We start from the raw sequence: 7069 nt of genomic DNA, 5'->3' as shown, positions 1-7069 counted from the left end.
CTGCAAGCCAGCAGAGGGTCCGGACGCTGGGCACAGGAGGATCCATAGGGGCCCGGGGAGGCTCTCCCCGGCCTGGCCTAGGAATCTGAAGCTGGGACTGGGACAGAGCCCCGGGGCTTGAGCTCCGCCCGGTGGGCCCTGAGGTGCGAGAGCCCCCCCGTCCTGCAAGCCATCAGAGGGTCCGGGCGCTGGTTACAGGGGTCCACCGGGGCCTGGGAAGGCTCTCCACAGTCTGGCTAGGGTTCAGAAGCTGGGACAGGGCCCGGGGCTCGAGCTCCGCCTGGCGGCCCCGGGGTTTGGGAGCCCCCTGTCCTCCAAGCCAGCTGATGGTCTGGGCCCTGGGAACAGGGGGTTCCATGGGGGCCTGGATTGGGGTTCAGAAGCTGGGACTGGGCCCGGGCCTGGGGCTTGAGGTCCGTCTGACAGGCCATGGGCTGCAGGAGCCCTCCGTCCCGCAAGCCAGCCTAGGGTCTGGGCACTGGGGACTGGGGTCCACTGGGGCCTGGGGAGGCTCTCCCCAGCCTGGCGAGTGTTCGGAAGATGGCACCGGGCCCGGGGCTCGAGCTCCATCTGGCAGGCCCCAGGGTGTGGGAGCCACCCGTTCTGCAAACCATCGGAGGGTCCGCGCACTGGTTACGGGGCTCCATCAGGGCCCGGGGAGGGTCTCCTAAGCCTGGTTAGGGTTCAGAATCTGGGACCAGGCCTGGGGCTCGAGCTCGGTCTGGCAGGACCCAAGGTGTGGGAGCCCCCCCATCCTGCAATCCATCGTAGGGTCCGGGCGCTGGTTACAGGGGTCCACCGGGGCCTGGGAAGGCTCTCCACAGTCTGGCTAGGGTTCAGAAGCTGGGACCGGGCCTGGGGCTCGTGCTCGGTCCCAGGGTACGGAAGCCCCCCATCCTGCAAGCCAACTGAGGGTCCGGGCGCTGGGGATGGGGGTTTCCCAGGGCCCGGGGAGGCTCTCCCCGGCTTGGCTAGGGTTTGGAAGCTTGGACTGGGCCCGGGGCTCGTGCTCCGTCCCAGGGTCCCAGGATGCGGGAGCCACCCATCCTGCAAGCCAGCCGAGGGTCCGGGCGCTGGGGACGGGGGTCCACCGGGGCCCGGGGAGGCTCTCCCCAACCTGGCTCGGGTTTGGAAGCCCGGCCCGGGGCTTGTGCTCTGTCCAGCAGGCCCCGGGGTGCGGGAGCCCCCATCCTGCAAGCCAGCCGAGTGTTCTCTGGCTAGTGTTTGGAAGCTGTGACCGGGCCCAGGGCTTGCGCTCCGTCCCAGGGTGTGGGATCCCCCCCCATCCTGCAAGCCAGCCGAGGGTCTGAGCGCTGGGCACGGGGGTCTACCAGGGAGGCTCTCCCCAGCCTGGCTAGGGATTGGAAGCTGGGACCAGGCCCGGGGCTCGTGCTTCGTCCCTGGGTCCCAGGGTGGGGGAGCCCCCCATCCTGTCCCCGGCCTGGCTAGGGTTCGGAAGCTGGGAACGGGCCTGGGGCTCATGCTCTGTCCCGGGGTCACAGAATGCAGGAGCACCCCATCCTGCAAGCCAGGCGAGGGTCCAGGCGCTGGGGACGGGGGTCCACCGGGGCTTTGGTCTGGCTGCTTTTAGAGGCAGGCACCGGGCTGGGGAGCGGGGCTGGCTGGCTGGCTTTATCCACTCTGCTGGCGGAGCAGAGTTTTCTGTCCACCCCTATACAGCCCGGTGGTGCGGGAGCCCCCATTCTCCGGCCTGCCGAGGGTCTGGGTGCCCGTGACGGGGTCCATCCGGCCAAGGGAAGCTCTCCCAACCTGGCTGGGATCAGAAGCAGGGACCGGGCCAGGTGGGGGGGTGGCTGGCTAAGTAATTAACACTGCGTAGTAGGAGTTTGGTTAGGGCTGGGTGGAATTGGCATAACACCACTATGCGGAATTATGAAAAAAGTGTGCAAAACAAGCGCGCGTCCTGAGGGTCTGTGTGCCCAGGACAGGGGTCCCTCGTTCCCAGGCAGCTTCCCCGATCTCCCCGGCCTGGCTGGGTTGAGAAGCACGGACCAGCTCCAGGGCCTGGGTTTTGGTCAGGGCCTGGGGTGTGGGAGCATCCGTCCTGCAACCTGCCAAGTGTCCATCTGCCCTCAAACTACCATACTACCACCCTTGGACTCCAATGCTACTACCCTTGGACTCCGATGCTCCTGCCTTCGGACTCCCTAGCTACTGCCCTCGGCATCCTTTACTACCACTTTCGGACTCCCATGCTACCACCATTGGACTCACAAGCTACTGCCCTTAGACTTCCATGCACCGCCCTGGGACTCCCATGCTACCGCCCTTCAACTTCCATGCTACCGCCCTTGGACTCCCATGCTACAGCCCTTGGACTGCCATGCTACCGCCCCTGGCTTGCCATGCCACTGCCCTTGGACTCAAATGCTACCGCCCTTGGACTACCATGCTACCCCCTTCCGACTCCCATGCTATCACCCTCGGAGGTCCATGCTACCACCCTCAGCCTCCCATGCTACTGCCCTTGGACTCCCATGCTACCACCCCTGGATTCCAATGCTCCCGCACCTGGACTCCCCTGATACCACCCTCTGACTCCAATGCTATGGCTCTTGGACTCCCATGCTATGGCTCTTGGACTCCCATGCTACCGCCCTTGGGCTCACATGATAACACCTTTGGAGTCACATGATAACTAACCCTGGGTGGGTAACTCCACTCCACCAGCGGAACTTGCAGAGATTTGCCTTCTCCGTGCTACGCGGTGAACCCTGAGAAGGCAAAAAACTCAGCCTCCGTGGCGGAGCAGAGTTAGTCGCTCCCTCCCCATCCCAAAGTCCATTAAAAATGTTAAAAGTGCCACTTACCTGTCTTCTGCCGCCTCCCCAGCCTGGCCTCTTCCTGTCCTGCTCCTCGCGTCTTCTGCAAGGAATGTCTGACAAGTGTGCGCAGATAGCATGGGAGTCCGAGGGCAGTAGCATGGGAGTCCAAGTGCAGTAAAATGGTAATCCAAGGGCGGTAGCATGGGAGTCCAAGGGCGGTAGCATGGGAGTCCAAGGGCGGTAGCATGGGAGTCCAAGGGCGGTAGCATGGGAGTCCAAGGGCGATAGCATGGGAGTCCAAGGCCGGTAGCATGGGAGTCCAAGGCCGGTAGCATGGGAGTCCAAGGCCGGTAGCATGGGAGTCCAAGGCCGGTAGCATGGGAGTCCAAGGCCGGTAGCATGGGAGTCCAAGGCCGGTAGCATGCGAGCTCGAGGGTGGTAGCATGGGAGCTCGAGGGTGGTAGCATGGGAGTCTGAGGGCGGCAGCATGGGAGTCTGAGGGCGGCAGCATGGGAGTCTGAGGGCGGTATCATTGGGGTTTGAGGGTGGTAGAATGGGAGTGGAGGGGCAGGTACATGGGAGTACAGAGGTGGTAGCAAGGGAGTCTGAGGATGGTAGCTTGTGAGTCCGAGGGTGATAGCATAGAAGTCCAAGGCAGGAGCATGGGAGTCGAAGGGTGGTAGCATGGGAGTCCAAGGGTGGTAGCATGGTAGTCCAAGGGTGGTAGCATGGGAGTCTGGGAGCGTTAGCATAGCAGTCTGAAGGTGTTAGCATGGCAGTCGGAAGGGGTTGCAGTGGAGTTCAAGGGTGGTAGCATAGGAGTCTGAGGCTGGTAGCATGGGAGTCCAAGGGCGATAGCATGTGAGTCCGAGGGCTGTAGCATGGGAGTCCGAGGGCTGTAGCATGGGAGTCCGAGGGCGGCAGCATGGGAGTCTGAGGGCGGCAGCATGGGAGTCCAAGGGAAGTAGCATGGGAGTCCAAGGGTGGCAGAATGGGAGTCCAAGGGTGGTAGCATGGGAAAGCAAGGACGGTAGCATGGGAGTCCAAGGGAAGTAGCATGGGAATCCAAGGGCACTAGCATGAGAGCACAAGGGCGGCAGCATGGGAGTCTGAGGGCGGCAGCATGGGAGTCTGAGGGCGGCAGCATGGGAGTCTGAGGGCGGCAGCATGGGAGTCTGAGGGCGGCAGCATGGGAGTCTGAGGGCGGCAGCATGGGAGTCTGAGGGCGGCAGCATGGGAGTCTGAGGGCGGCAGCATGGGAGTCTGAGGGCGGCAGCATGGGAGTCTGAGGGCGGCAGCATGGGAGTCTGAGGGCGGCAGCATGGGAGTCTGAGGGCGGCAGCATGGGAGTCTGAGGGCGGCAGCATGGGAGTCTGAGGGCGGCAGCATGGGAGTCTGAGGGCGGCAGCATGGGAGTCTGAGGGCGGCAGCATGGGAGTCTGAGGGCGGCAGCATGGGAGTCTGAGGGCGGCAGCATGGGAGTCTGAGGGCGGCAGCATGGGAGTCTGAGGGCGGCAGCATGGGAGTCTGAGGGCGGCAGCATGGGAGTCTGAGGGCGGCAGCATGGGAGTCTGAGGGCGGCAGCATGGGAGTCTGAGGGCGGCAGCATGGGAGTCTGAGGGCGGCAGCATGGGAGTCTGAGGGCGGCAGCATGGGAGTCTGAGGGCGGCAGCATGGGAGTCTGAGGGCGGCAGCATGGGAGTCTGAGGGCGGCAGCATGGGAGTCTGAGGGCGGCAGCATGGGAGTCTGAGGGCGGCAGCATGGGAGTCTGAGGGCGGCAGCATGGGAGTCTGAGGGCGGCAGCATGGGAGTCCGAGGGCGCAAGCATGGGAGTCCGAGGGCGGTAGCATGGGAGCCCGAGGGCGCAAGCATGAGAGCCCGAGGGCGCAAGCATGGGAGCCCGAGGGCGCAAGCATGGGAGTCCAAGGCCAGTAGTATGAGAGTCTGTTAGACCTGGCACCTTGGCGGGAGTCTCCCTTCCACTTTTTGTCGCTGTGCCTCATGTGTTTTTATGGTGTTGGCCGCTCAGCGCACTGTGCCACTGCCAACCAGTGCCACAGTGCAAGTGCTCCCTATGTAAAATATATATGTTGGTTGGAATCCATGATTGGATTATTTGGTTTACTGTCAGACCCCAGTAAAGTGCACCAGGAGTGCCAGGGCGTGTAAATACAAATGCTGCTGGTGGGCTTGCAGCACTGGTTGTTCCACCCACAGAAGCGACCTGGTAAAATGTGTCCTGGGTCTGCCATTGCAGAACCTGCGTGCAGTCTGGTACTGACATGCTGACTGGCAAGTGCACACACTTGCCAGTCCCTAAACCTTCCCTTAACTTCATGTTAGTCACCCCTATGGTAGGCCCAAGGGCAGGGTGCGTTGTAAGCATAAGGTAGGTTGAGCCCTGATGTGCGTGGCATGTCCTAGTAGAGAATTACCGCAACCGGGAAGCACGCGTCAGACGGCAGGGAAAACAGAAAGTTGCAGACCCTGGATCCGATGCGAGCTCGCGGTCGAGTTCGTAAGTACAGTACCTTGTTTCTTTTCGTGAATGCGGGTGCGGGATTTCAGCGGCTCTTCGTTAGAAGGGCAAGGCGGCGTCCGGGGCTCCCACACTTCACGAGGGGGGTCTGGTCCTTCAGGCTCACGGCAAGAGCGGGGTGTTTACAGGTGGCAAGTGAACAAAGCGGGGCAGCCGGGCACGCAGTCTACGTCCGGGCTGTCCGAGGCTTGAAGCTGCTCACAACGCCGATTCCGGCGGGAGGGGTGAAGGTGCACAGCGAGCCTCCGGCGAGTGAGGTGACAGGGGCAGCCCAGCACGGCATCGGGGGAGCGGCTCAGATCGAGCGAGGCTCTTCCCAAGGCAGGGGTGGCTAAGCAGTCAGCTCACGGCTCAAGGAGGGGCTGGGGGACACGAGAGTCACGGCTCCCGCGAGGGAAGGAACACCACAGGCCAGCGGCGGGCGAGTGAAGGTCAGGTTGAGCCCAATGGTCCTGGGGCTCAGTTCAGGGGGCAATCTCGCTTCCAAGCCCTTGGAGATCGTTTTGAAAAGCACAAGTTTCTTGAAAGTAAAAATAAAGCAAAGTCTTCAGCAAAAGGTTCCTCTTCTTTCCTTTGGCAGCAAGGTCACCACTGCAGGCCAGTCCCTCAGGATAGGGACAGTCTTCCTCCTTGCAGCTTTCCCGGTGCCGCCGCCTCAGGCAGAGATTCTTCTTGGGTCAAAAGCGGATCTGGTTTCTTAGGAGCAGGGCTCCTACATTTATACTGCATTTCTTTAGTTCTCCCAGGCCAGGGGGGCCCTTGCCTAGTTCAGTCCGGTTCTGGAGCACTTTGTTAACGCGATGCAGGCTTCTTCTTTCAGAGTGCAGGGCAGAGTGATCAGACGCTCCACAGGGGGCGGAGCCAGCATTGTGGTGGCAGAGCAAAGCCCTATTCAGAGTCCAGGTGTACTCCTCCCACCCATCTACAGGTCAATCTTTCTATTCACCACCAGGCTACCTAGCCCTGCCCATCTGGGTTTCCCCAGCCCTGTCACTCACACAAGCCAGACAGCAGATACACATCACGCAGAGGCGGGCTGAAATGGTTAGGCAAGCAAAGGCCAACTTTCTAAAAGTGGCATTTGCAAACGCAGAATATTAAATTAAACCTTACGAAAAGATGTACCTTATTATTCTGAGTTCAGGCATACTAAACTCGATTTTCTACCATGTTCCCTGCGTCAGTTAGGATCATAGGATGTAACTATCTTAACCGCCCATTCTGGTCTATGAGAACAGGGTAGCCTTACAATAGTGAAAAACGAAAATGGCTGTAATTCACTATTAGGACATGCCACACACATCAGGGCTTGTCCTACCTTATGCAACAATGCACCCTGCCCTTGGGCCTACCATAGGGGTGACTAATATGAAGTTAAGGGAAGGTTTAGGTACTGGCAAGTGGGTGCACTTGCCAGTCAGCATGTCAGTACCAGACTGCACGCAGGTTCTGCAATGGCAGACCTAGACACATTTTACCAGGCCGCTTCTGTGGGTGGCACAACCAGTGCTGCAATCCCACCAGCAGCATTTGTATTTACACGCCCTGGCACTCCTGGTGCACTTTACTGGGGTCTGACAGTAAACCAAATAAGCCAATCATGGAATCCAACCAACATATACATTTTACATAGGGAGCACTTGCACTGTGGCACTGGTTGGCAGTGGCACAGTGCGCTGAGCGGCCAACACCATAAAAACACATGAGGCACAGCGACAAAAAGTGGAAGGGAGACTCACGCCA

At 60.7% G+C, this 7069-nt stretch overlaps 1 protein-coding gene across 1 annotated transcript in view; it reads left to right on the top strand.

The window, feature by feature from the left end:
- The window catches only part of LOC146833296 (uncharacterized), a 215256-nt gene that overhangs the window by 162412 nt on the left and 45775 nt on the right, over positions 1-7069 (top strand). The window lies entirely within an intron of this gene.

The sequence above is a fragment of the Triturus cristatus genome, chromosome 4_2 (genome assembly GCF_964204655.1).
Source record: "Triturus cristatus chromosome 4_2, aTriCri1.1, whole genome shotgun sequence".
NCBI lineage: Eukaryota > Metazoa > Chordata > Amphibia > Caudata > Salamandridae > Triturus > Triturus cristatus.
This window is presented reverse-complemented; position numbering and strand designations above follow the sequence as displayed.